Below are 12,344 nucleotides of genomic sequence, written 5' to 3' on the forward strand. Positions count from 1 at the left end.
AATACACAAACACACACACACTGGACAAACACACAAACACACACACACTGGACAAACACACTGGACACACACACACACACACACACACTGGACAGACACACAAACACACACACACACTGGACAAACACACAAACACACACACACTGGACAAACACACAAACACACACACACTGGACAAACACACTGGACACACACACACACACACACACACACACACTGGACAGACACACACACACACACACACACTGGACAGACACACACACACACACACACTGGACAAACACACACACACACACACTAGACACACTGACACACACACACACGACAAACACACTGGACAAACAAACAAACACACATACACACACACACACACACAGTGGACACACACACGCTGGACACACAGGACACTGGACACACACACACACACACTGGACAAACACACACACACACACACACACGACAAACACACACACTGTACACACACACACACACAGTGGACAAACACACACTGTACACACACACACACTGGACAAACTTACACACACACACACTGGACAAACAAACACACACACACACTTGACATACACACACACTGGACACGAACACACACATACACACAATCACACTGGACACGAACATACACACACACACACACTGGCACACACACACTGGACACACACACACTGGACACACACACACACACACACACACTGGACAAACACACACACACACACACACACACTGGACACACACACACACACACACACACATACACACACACACACACATACGACAAACACACACACACACACATACACAGTGGACAAACACACACTGGACAAACACACACACACACACACACACACATACACACACACACACACACACACACACACACACACACACACACACACACACACACACACACACACACACACACAGTGGACAAACACACACTGGACAAACACACACACACACACACACACACTGGACAAACACACACACACACACACACACACTGGACACACAAACACACACACACACATACGACAAACACACACACACACACATACACAGTGGACAAACACACACTGGACAAACACACACACACACACACACACACACACACACACACACACAGTGGACAAACACACACTGGACAAACACACACACACACACACACACACTGGACACACACACACACACACACACACTGGACACACACACACACACACACACACATACGACAAACACACACACACACACATACACAGTGGACAAACACACACTGGACAAACACACACATGCGTGTCTTCCTATATTTTGTGACCCAGGACGTCTTAAAAAACCACCGTTAAAATACCAATGTGATCATTTGTTGTCTTTTATGTTTAAAAACAAATTGTACAATTATATACGGACATACGCTCCATAGTTGTACAAGTATACAAGGATATATTGTACTTTTCATAATAAAACATACTTGAAACAAGAAAAGCATGTTAATTGTGAAAACAGTTTGGTTATTGATGTTACGTTTCCTCTGTCAGGTTGACGTTAACCTGCGACTGGTTGAAACATGAAACAAATATGAAATTAAATACAAAACATTGTACAAAATGTAATGCCCTTTATAGTGAACATCTTTCAACTAGGACCCACATAGAGCTCTGGTCTAAAGTAGTGTCCTTTATTTCTCTCTTTCCCCACTGAGGAAGATAAAGGACACACACACAGTCTGTAAGGAGTGTTTAACTGGCGGCAGAGAAGTCAGACGCAGGAGAGAAATAACTGTGTTTCCAACAGCGCAGTTTATTACAAAACCCACAAATGGGTACAGAACCTTGGTCATTGGCTGTTTGTCCCAGCTTTCCCTTGGTCATTGGCTGTTGTCCCAGCTTTCCCTTGGTCATTGGCTGTTTGTCCCAGCTTTCCCTTGGTCATTGGCTGTTTGTACCAGCTTTCCCTTGGTCATTGGCTGTTTGTCCCAGCTTTCCCTTGGTCATTGGCTGTTGTCCCAGCTTTCCCTTGGTCATTGGCTGTTTGTACCAGCTTTCCCTTGGTCATTGGCTGTTTGGACCAGCTTTCCCTTGGTCATTGGCTGTTGTCCCAGCTTTCCCTTGGTCATTGGCTGTTGTCCCAGCTTTCCCTTGGTCATTGGCTGTTTGTCCAAGCTTTCCCTTGGTCATTGGCTGTTGTCCCAGCTTTCCCTTGGTCATTGGCTGTTTGTCCCAGCTTTCCCTTGGTCATTGGCTGTTTGGACCAGCTTTCCCTTGGTCATTGGCTGTTGTCCCAGCTTTCCCTTGGTCATTGGCTGTTGTCCCAGCTTTCCCTTGGTCATTGGCTGTTGTCCCAGCTTTCCCTTGGTCATTGGCTGTTGTCCCAGCTTTCCCTTGGTCATTGGCTGTTTGTCCCAGCTTTCCCTTGGTCATTGGCTGTTTGTCCCAGCTTTCCCTTGGTCATTGGCTGTTGTCCCAGCTTTCCCTTGGTCATTGGCTGTTGTCCCAGCTTTCCCTTGGTCATTGGCTGTTGGCCCAGCTTTCCCTTGGTCATTGGCTGTTGTCCCAGCTTTCCCTTGGTCATTGGCTGTTGTCCCAGCTTTCCCTTGGTCATTGGCTGTTGTCCCAGCTTTCCCTTGGTCATTGGCTGTTGTCCCAGCTTTCCCTTGGTCATTGGCTGTTTGTCCCAGCTTTCCCTTGGTCATTGGCTGTTGTCCCAGCTTTCCCTTGGTCATTGGCTGTTTGTCCCAGCTTTCCCTTGGTCATTGGCTGTTTGTCCCAGCTTTCCCTTGGTCATTGGCTGTTTGTACCAGCTTTCCCTTGGTCATTGGCTGTTTGTCCCAGCTTTCCCTTGGTCATTGGCTGTTGTCCCAGCTTTCCCTTGGTCATTGGCTGTTTGTACCAGCTTTCCCTTGGTCATTGGCTGTTTGGACCAGCTTTCCCTTGGTCATTGGCTGTTGTCCCAGCTTTCCCTTGGTCATTGGCTGTTGTCCCAGCTTTCCCTTGGTCATTGGCTGTTTGTCCAAGCTTTCCCTTGGTCATTGGCTGTTGTCCCAGCTTTCCCTTGGTCATTGGCTGTTTGTCCCAGCTTTCCCTTGGTCATTGGCTGTTTGGACCAGCTTTCCCTTGGTCATTGGCTGTTGTCCCAGCTTTCCCTTGGTCATTGGCTGTTGTCCCAGCTTTCCCTTGGTCATTGGCTGTTGTCCCAGCTTTCCCTTGGTCATTGGCTGTTGTCCCAGCTTTCCCTTGGTCATTGGCTGTTTGTCCCAGCTTTCCCTTGGTCATTGGCTGTTTGTCCCAGCTTTCCCTTGGTCATTGGCTGTTGTCCCAGCTTTCCCTTGGTCATTGGCTGTTGTCCCAGCTTTCCCTTGGTCATTGGCTGTTGTCCCAGCTTTCCCTTGGTCATTGGCTGTTGTCCCAGCTTTCCCTTGGTCATTGGCTGTTGTCCCAGCTTTCCCTTGGTCATTGGCTGTTTGGACCAGCTTTCCCTTGGTCATTGGCTGTTTTCCCAGCTTTCCCTTGGTCATTGGCTGTTGTCCCAGCTTTCCCTTGGTCATTGGCTGTTGTCCCAGCTTTCCCTTGGTCATTGGCTGTTGTCCCAGCTTTCCCTTGGTCATTGGCTGTTGTCCCAGCTTTCCCTTGGTCATTGGCTGTTTGGACCAGCTTTCCCTTGGTCATTGGCTGTTGTCCCAGCTTTCCCTTGGTCATTGGCTGTTGTCCCAGCTTTCCCTTGATCATTGGCTGTTGTCCCAGCTTTCCCTTGGTCATTGGCTGTTTGGACCAGCTTTCCCTTGGTCATTGGCTGTTGTCCCAGCTTTCCCTTGGTCATTGGCTGTTGTCCCAGCTTTCCCTTGGTCATTGGCTGTTTGTCCCAGCTTTCCCTTGGTCATTGGCTGTTTGGACCAGCTTTCCCTTGGTCATTGGCTGTTGGCCCAGCTTTCCCTTGGTCATTGGCTGTTGGCCCAGCTTTCCCTTGGTCATTGGCTGTTGTCCCAGCTTTCCCTTGGTCATTGGCTGTTGGCCCAGCTTTCCCTTGGTCATTGGCTGTTTGTCCCAGCTTTCCCTTAGTCATTGGCTGTTTGTCCCAGCTTTCCCTTGGTCATTGGCTGTTGTCCCAGCTTTCCCTTGGTCATTGGCTGTTGTCCCAGCTTTCCCTTGGTCATTGGCTGTTGTCTCAGCTTTCCCTTTGGTCATTGGCTGTTTGTCCCAGCTTTCCCTTGGTCATTGGCTGTTGTCCCAGCTTTCCCTTGGTCATTGGCTGTTTGTCCCAGCTTTCCCTTGGTCATTGGCTGTTTGTCCCAGCTTTCCCTTGGTCATTGGCTGTTTGGACCAGCTTTCCCTTGGTCATTGGCTGTTGTCCCAGCTTTCCCTTGGTCATTGGCTTTTGTCCCAGCTTTCCCTTGGTCATTGGCTGTTATCCCAGCTTTCCCTTGGTCATTGGCTGTTTGAACCAGCTTTCCCTTGGTCATTGGCTGTTGTCCCAGCTTTCCCTTGGTCATTGGCTGTTTGTACCAGCTTTCCCTTGGTCATTGGCTGTTTGTCCCAGCTTTCCCTTGGTCATTGGCTGTTTGGACCAGCTTTCCCTTGGTCATTGGCTGTTTGGACCAGCTTTCCCTTGGTCATTGGCTGTTTGTACCAGCTTTCCCTTGGTCATTGGCTGTTTGTACCAGCTTTCCCTTGGTCATTGGCTGTTTGGACCAGCTTTCCCTTGGTCATTGGCTGTTTGGACCAGCTTTCCCATGGTCATTGGCTGTTGTCCCAGCTTTCCCTTGGTCATTGGCTGTTGTCGCAGCTTTCCCTTGGTCATTGGCTGATTGTCCCAGCTTTCCCTTGGTCATTGGCTGTTGTCCCAGCTTTCCCTTGGTCATTGGCTGTTGTCCCAGCTTTCCCTTGGTCATTGGCTGTTGTCCCAGCTTTCCCTTGGTCATTGGCTGTTGTCGCAGCTTTCCCTTGGTCATTGGCTGTTGTCCCAGCTTTCCCTTGGTCATTGGCTGTTGTCCCAGCTTTCCCTTGGTCATTGGCTGTTTGTCCCAGCTTTCCCTTGGTCATTTGCTGTTTGGACCATCTTTCACATGGTCATTGGCTGTTGTCCCAGCTTTCCCTTGGTCATTGGCTGTTTGGACCATCTTTCCCTTGGTCATTGGCTGTTGTCCCAGCTTTCCCTTGGTCATTGGCTGTTGGCCCAGCTTTCCCTTGGTCATTGGCTGTTGGCCCAGCTTTCCCTTGGTCATTGGCTGTTGTCCCAGCTTTCCCTTGGTCATTGGCTGTTGTCCCAGCTTTCCCTTGGTCATTGGCTGTTTGGACCAGCTTTCCCTTGGTCATTGGCTGTTGTCCCAGCTTTCCCTTGGTCATTGGCTGTTTGGACCAGCTTTCCCTTGGTCATTGGCTGTTGTCCCAGCTTTCCCTTGGTCATTGGCTGTTTGTCCCAGCTTTCCCTTGGTCATTGGCTGTTTGTCCCAGCTTTCCCTTGGTCATTGGCTGTTGTCCCAGCTTTCCCTTGGTCATTGGCTGTTGTCCCAGCTTTCCCTTGGTCATTGGCTGTTGTCCCAGCTTTCCCTTGGTCATTGGCTGTTGTCCCAGCTTTCCCTTGGTCATTGGCTGTTTGTCCCAGCTTTCCCTTGGTCATTGGCTGTTTGTCCCAGCTTTCCCTTGGTCATTGGCTGTTGGCCCAGCTTTCCCTTGGTCATTGGCTGTTTGGACCATCTTTCACATGGTCATTGGCTGTTGTCCCAGCTTTCCCTTGGTCATTGGCTGTTGTCCCAGCTTTCCCTTGGTCATTGGCTGTTGTCCCAGCTTTCCCTTGGTCATTGGCTGTTGTCCCAGCTTTCCCTTGGTCATTGGCTGTTATCCCAGCTTTCCCTTGGTCATTGGCTGTTTGTACCAGCTTTCCCTTGGTCATTGGCTGTTGTCCCAGCTTTCCCTTGGTCATTGGCTGTTTGGACCAGCTTTCCCTTGGTCATTGGCTGTTTGGACCAGCTTTCCCTTGGTCATTGGCTGTTTGTACCAGCTTTCCCTTGGTCATTGGCTGTTTGTCCCAGCTTTCCCTTGGTCATTGGCTGTTGTCGCAGCTTTCCCTTGGTCATTGGCTGATTGTCCCAGCTTTCCCTTGGTCATTGGCTGTTGTCCCAGCTTTCCCTTGGTCATTGGCTGTTGTCCCAGCTTTCCCTTGGTCATTGGCTGTTGTCCCAGCTTTCCCTTGGTCATTGGCTGTTGTCCCAGCTTTCCCTTGGTCATTGGCTGTTGTCCCAGCTTTCCCTTGGTCATTGGCTGTTTGTCCCAGCTTTCCCTTGGTCATTGGCTGTTTGTCCCAGCTTTCCCTTGGTCATTGGCTGTTGGCCCAGCTTTCCCTTGGTCATTGGCTGTTTGGACCATCTTTCACATGGTCATTGGCTGTTGTCCCAGCTTTCCCTTGGTCATTGGCTGTTTGAACCAGCTTTCCCTTGGTCATTGGCTGTTGTCCCAGCTTTCCCTTGGTCATTGGCTGTTTGTACCAGCTTTCCCTTGGTCATTGGCTGTTTGTCCCAGCTTTCCCTTGGTCATTGGCTGTTTGGACCAGCTTTCCCTTGGTCATTGGCTGTTTGGACCAGCTTTCCCTTGGTCATTGGCTGTTTGGACCAGCTTTCCCTTGGTCATTGGCTGTTTGGCCCAGCTTTCCCTTGGTCATTGGCTGTTTGGACCAGCTTTCCCTTGGTCATTGGCTGTTTGGACCAGCTTTCCCATGGTCATTGGCTGTTGTCCCAGCTTTCCCTTGGTCATTGGCTGTTGTCGCAGCTTTCCCTTGGTCATTGGCTGATTGTCCCAGCTTTCCCTTGGTCATTGGCTGTTGTCCCAGCTTTCCCTTGGTCATTGGCTGTTGTCCCAGCTTTCCCTTGGTCATTGGCTGTTGTCCCAGCTTTCCCTTGGTCATTGGCTGTTGTCGCAGCTTTCCCTTGGTCATTGGCTGTTGTCCCAGCTTTCCCTTGGTCATTGGCTGTTGTCCCAGCTTTCCCTTGGTCATTGGCTGTTTGTCCCAGCTTTCCCTTGGTCATTTGCTGTTTGGACCATCTTTCACATGGTCATTGGCTGTTGTCCCAGCTTTCCCTTGGTCATTGGCTGTTTGGACCATCTTTCCCTTGGTCATTGGCTGTTGTCCCAGCTTTCCCTTGGTCATTGGCTGTTGGCCCAGCTTTCCCTTGGTCATTGGCTGTTGTCCCAGCTTTCCCTTGGTCATTGGCTGTTGTCCCAGCTTTCCCTTGGTCATTGGCTGTTGTCCCAGCTTTCCCTTGGTCATTGGCTGTTTGGACCAGCTTTCCCTTGGTCATTGGCTGTTGTCCCAGCTTTCCCTTGGTCATTGGCTGTTTGGACCAGCTTTCCCTTGGTCATTGGCTGTTGTCCCAGCTTTCCCTTGGTCATTGGCTGTTTGTCCCAGCTTTCCCTTGGTCATTGGCTGTTTGTCCCAGCTTTCCCTTGGTCATTGGCTGTTGTCCCAGCTTTCCCTTGGTCATTGGCTGTTGTCCCAGCTTTCCCTTGGTCATTGGCTGTTGTCCCAGCTTTCCCTTGGTCATTGGCTGTTGTCCCAGCTTTCCCTTGGTCATTGGCTGTTTGTCCCAGCTTTCCCTTGGTCATTGGCTGTTTGTCCCAGCTTTCCCTTGGTCATTGGCTGTTGGCCCAGCTTTCCCTTGGTCATTGGCTGTTTGGACCATCTTTCACATGGTCATTGGCTGTTGTCCCAGCTTTCCCTTGGTCATTGGCTGTTGTCCCAGCTTTCCCTTGGTCATTGGCTGTTGTCCCAGCTTTCCCTTGGTCATTGGCTGTTGTCCCAGCTTTCCCTTGGTCATTGGCTGTTATCCCAGCTTTCCCTTGGTCATTGGCTGTTTGTACCAGCTTTCCCTTGGTCATTGGCTGTTGTCCCAGCTTTCCCTTGGTCATTGGCTGTTTGGACCAGCTTTCCCTTGGTCATTGGCTGTTTGGACCAGCTTTCCCTTGGTCATTGGCTGTTTGTACCAGCTTTCCCTTGGTCATTGGCTGTTTGTCCCAGCTTTCCCTTGGTCATTGGCTGTTTGTCCCAGCTTTCCCTTGGTCATTGGCTGTTGTCCCAGCTTTCCCTTGGTCATTGGCTGTTGTCCCAGCTTTCCCTTGGTCATTGGCTGTTGTCCCAGCTTTCCCTTGGTCATTGGCTGTTGTCCCAGCTTTCCCTTGGTCATTGGCTGTTGTCCCAGCTTTCCCTTGGTCATTGGCTGTTGTCCCAGCTTTCCCTTGGTCATTGGCTGTTTGTCCCAGCTTTCCCTTGGTCATTGGCTGTTTGTCCCAGCTTTCCCTTGGTCATTGGCTGTTGGTCCCAGCTTTCCCTTGGTCATTGGCTGTTTGGACCATCTTTCACATGGTCATTGGCTGTTGTCCCAGCTTTCCCTTGGTCATTGGCTGTTGTCCCAGCTTTCCCTTGGTCATTGGCTGTTGGCCCAGCTTTCCCTTGGTCATTGGCTGTTGTCCCAGCTTTCCCTTGGTCATTGGCTGTTGTCCCAGCTTTCCCTTGGTCATTGGCTGTTGTCCCAGCTTTCCCTTGGTCATTGGCTGTTTGTCCCAGCTTTCCCTTGGTCATTGGCTGTTTGTCCCAGCTTTCCCTTGGTCATTGGCTGTTGGCCCAGCTTTCCCTTGGTCATTGGCTGTTTGGACCATCTTTCACATGGTCATTGGCTGTTGTCCCAGCTTTCCCTTGGTCATTGGCTGTTGTCCCAGCTTTCCCTTGGTCATTGGCTGTTGGCCCAGCTTTCCCTTGGTCATTGGCTGTTGTCCCAGCTTTCCCTTGGTCATTGGCTGTTTGGACCAGCTTTCCCTTGGTCATTGGCTGTTGTCCCAGCTTTCCCTTGGTCATTGGCTGTTGTCCCAGCTTTCCCTTGGTCATTGGCTGTTGTCCCAACTTTCCCTTGGTCATTGGCTGTTTGTCCCAGCTTTCCCTTGGTCATTGGCTGTTTGGACCAGCTTTCCCTTGGTCATTGGCTGTTTGGACCAGCTTTCCCTTGGTCATTGGCTGTTGTCCCAGCTTTCCCTTGGTCATTGGCTGTTTGTCCCAGCTTTCCCTTGGTCATTGGCTGTTGTCCCAGCTTTCCCTTGGTCATTGGCTGTTTGGACCAGCTTTCCCTTGGTCATTGGCTGTTGTCCCAGCTTTCCCTTGGTCATTGGCTGTTTGTCCCAGCTTTCCCTTGGTCATTGGCTGTTTGGACCAGCTTCCCCTTGGTCATTGGCTGTTTGGACCAGCTTTCCCTTGGTCATTGGCTGTTGTCCCAGCTTTCCCTTGGTCATTGGCTGATTGTCCCAGCTTTCCCTTGGTCATTGGCTGTTGTCCCAGCTTTCCCTTGGTCATTGGCTGTTGTCCCAGCTTTCCCTTGGTCATTGGCTGTTGTCCCAGCTTTCCCTTGGTCATTGGCTGTTGTCCCAGCTTTCCCTTGGTCATTGGCTGTTGTCCCAGCTTTCCCTTGGTCATTGGCTGTTGTCCCAGCTTTCCCTTGGTCATTGGCTGTTGTCCCAGCTTTCCCTTGGTCATTGGCTGTTGTCCCAGCTTTCCCTTGGTCATTGGCTGTTTGTCCCAGCTTTCCCTTGGTCATTGGCTGTTTGTCCCAGCTTTCCCTTGGTCATTGGCTGTTGTCCCAGCTTTCCCTTGGTCATTGGCTGTTTGGACCAGCTTTCCCTTGGTCATTGGCTGTTGTCCCAGCTTTCCCTTGGTCATTGGCTGTTTGTCCCAGCTTTCCCTTGGTCATTGGCTGTTTGTCCCAGCTTTCCCTTGGTCATTGGCTGTTTGGACCAGCTTTCCCTTGGTCATTGGCTGTTTGGACCAGCTTTCCCTTGGTCATTGGCTGTTGTCCCAGCTTTCCCTTGGTCATTGGCTGTTGTCCCAGCTTTCCCTTGGTCATTGGCTGTTGTCCCAGCTTTCCCTTGGTCATTGGCTGTTTGTACCAGCTTTCCCTTGGTCATTGGCTGTTGTCCCAGCTTTCCCTTGGTCATTGGCTGTTTGGACCAGCTTTCCTTTGGTCATTGGCTGTTTGTCCCAGCTTTCCCTTAGTCATTGGCTGTTTGGACCAGCTTTCCCTTGGTCATTGGCTGTTGTCCCAGCTTTCCCTTGGTCATTGGCTGTTTGGACCAGCTTTCCCTTGGTCATTGGCTGTTGTCCCAGCTTTCCCTTGGTCATTGGCTGTTTGTCCCAGCTTTCCCTTGGTCATTGGCTGTTGGCCCAGCTTTCCCTTGGTCATTGGCTGTTGTCCCAGCTTTCCCTTGGTCATTGGCTGTTGGCCCAGCTTTCCCTTGGTCATTGGCCCAGCTTTCCCTTGGTCATTGGCTGTTGTCCCAGCTTTCCCTTGGTCATTGGCTGTTTGTACCAGCTTTCCCTTGGTCATTGGCTGTTTGGACCAGCTTTCCCTTGGTCATTGGCTGTTGTCCCAGCTTTCCCTTGGTCATTGGCTGTTGTCCCAGCTTTCCCTTGGTCATTGGCTGTTTGGACCAGCTTTCCCTTGGTCATTGGCTGTTTGGACCAGCTTTCCCTTGGTCATTGGCTGTTTGTCCCAGCTCTCCCTTGGTCATTGGCTGTTGTCCCAGCTTTCCCTTGGTCATTGGCTGTTTGGACCAGCTTTCCCTTGGTCATTGGCTGTTTGTCCCAGCTTTCCCTTGGTCATTGGCTGTTGTCCCAGCTTTCCCTTGGTCATTGGCTGTTGTCCCAGCTTTCATTGGCTGTTGTCCCAGCTTTCCCTTGGTCATTGGCTGTTGTCCCAGCTTTCCCTTGGTCATTGGCTGTTGGCCCAGCTTTCCCTTGGTCATTGGCTGTTGTCCCAGCTTTCCCTTGGTCATTGGCTGTTTGGACCAGCTTTCCCTTGGTCATTGGCTGTTGTCCCAGCTTTCCCTTGGTCATTGGCTGTTGTCCCAGCTTTCCCTTGGTCATTGGCTGTTTGGACCAGCTTTCCCTTGGTCATTGGCTGTTGTCCCAGCTTTCCCTTGGTCATTGGCTGTTGTCCCAGCTTTCCCTTGGTCATTGGCTGTTTGGACCAGCTTTCCCTTGGTCATTGGCTGTTGTCCCAGCTTTCCCTTGGTCATTGGCTGTTGTCCCAGCTTTCCCTTGGTCATTGGCTGTTTGGACCAGCTTTCCCTTGGTCATTGGCTGTTGTCCCAGCTTTCCCTTGGTCATTGGCTGTTGTCCCAGCTTTCCCTTGGTCATTGGCTGTTTGTCCCAGCTTTCCCTTGGTCATTGGCTGTTGTCCCAGCTTTCCCTTGGTCATTGGCTGTTTGGACCAGCTTTCCCTTGGTCATTGGCTGTTGTCCCAGCTTTCCCTTGGTCATTGGCTGTTTGGCCCAGCTTTCCCTTGGTCATTGGCTGTTGTCCCAGCTTTCCCTTGGTCATTGGCTGTTTGTCCCAGCTTTCCCTTGGTCATTGGCTGTTTGTCCCAGCTTTCCCTTGGTCATTGGCTGTTGTCCCAGCTTTCCCTTGGTCATTGGCTGTTGGCCCAGCTTTCCCTTGGTCATTGGCTGTTGTCCCAGCTTTCCCTTGGTCATTGGCTGTTGTCCCAGCTTTCCCTTGGTCATTGGCTGTTGTCCCAGCTTTCCCTTGGTCATTGGCTGTTGTCCCAGCTTTCCCTTGGTCATTGGCTGTTGTCCCAGCTTTCCCTTGGTCATTGGCTGTTTGTCCCAGCTTTCCCTTGGTCATTGGCTGTTTGTCCCAGCTTTCCCTTGGTCATTGGCTGTTGGCCCAGCTTTCCCTTGGTCATTGGCTCTTTGGACCATCTTTCACATGGTCATTGGCTGTTGTCCCAGCTTTCCCTTGGTCATTGGCTGTTGTCCCAGCTTTCCCTTGGTCATTGGCTGTTGGCCCAGCTTTCCCTTGGTCATTGGCTGTTGTCCCAGCTTTCCCTTGGTCATTGGCTGTTGGCCCAGCTTTCCCTTGGTCATTGGCTGTTGGCCCAGCTTTCCCTTGGTCATTGGCTGTTTGTACCAGCTTTCCCTTGGTCATTGGCTGTTTGTCCCAGCTTTCCCTTGGTCATTGGCTGTTGTCCCAGCTTTCCCTTGGTCATTGGCTGTTGTCCCAGCTTTCCCTTGGTCATTGGCTGTTGTCCCAGCTTTCCCTTGGTCATTGGCTGTTGTCCCAGCTTTCCCTTGGTCATTGGCTGTTGTCCCAGCTTTCCCTTGGTCATTGGCTGTTGTCCCAGCTTTCCCTTGGTCATTGGCTGTTTGGCCCAGCTTTCCCTTGATCATTGGCTGTTGTCCCAGCTTTCCCTTGGTCATTGGCTGTTTGGCCCAGCTTTCCCTTGATCATTGGCTGTTGTCCCAGCTTTCCCTTGGTCATTGGCTGTTTGGACCAGCTTTCCCTTGGTCATTGGCTGTTTGGCC

This window comes from Salvelinus fontinalis, chromosome 2, assembly GCF_029448725.1.
Source record: "Salvelinus fontinalis isolate EN_2023a chromosome 2, ASM2944872v1, whole genome shotgun sequence".
In the NCBI taxonomy this organism is placed as follows: Eukaryota; Metazoa; Chordata; class Actinopteri; order Salmoniformes; family Salmonidae; genus Salvelinus; species Salvelinus fontinalis.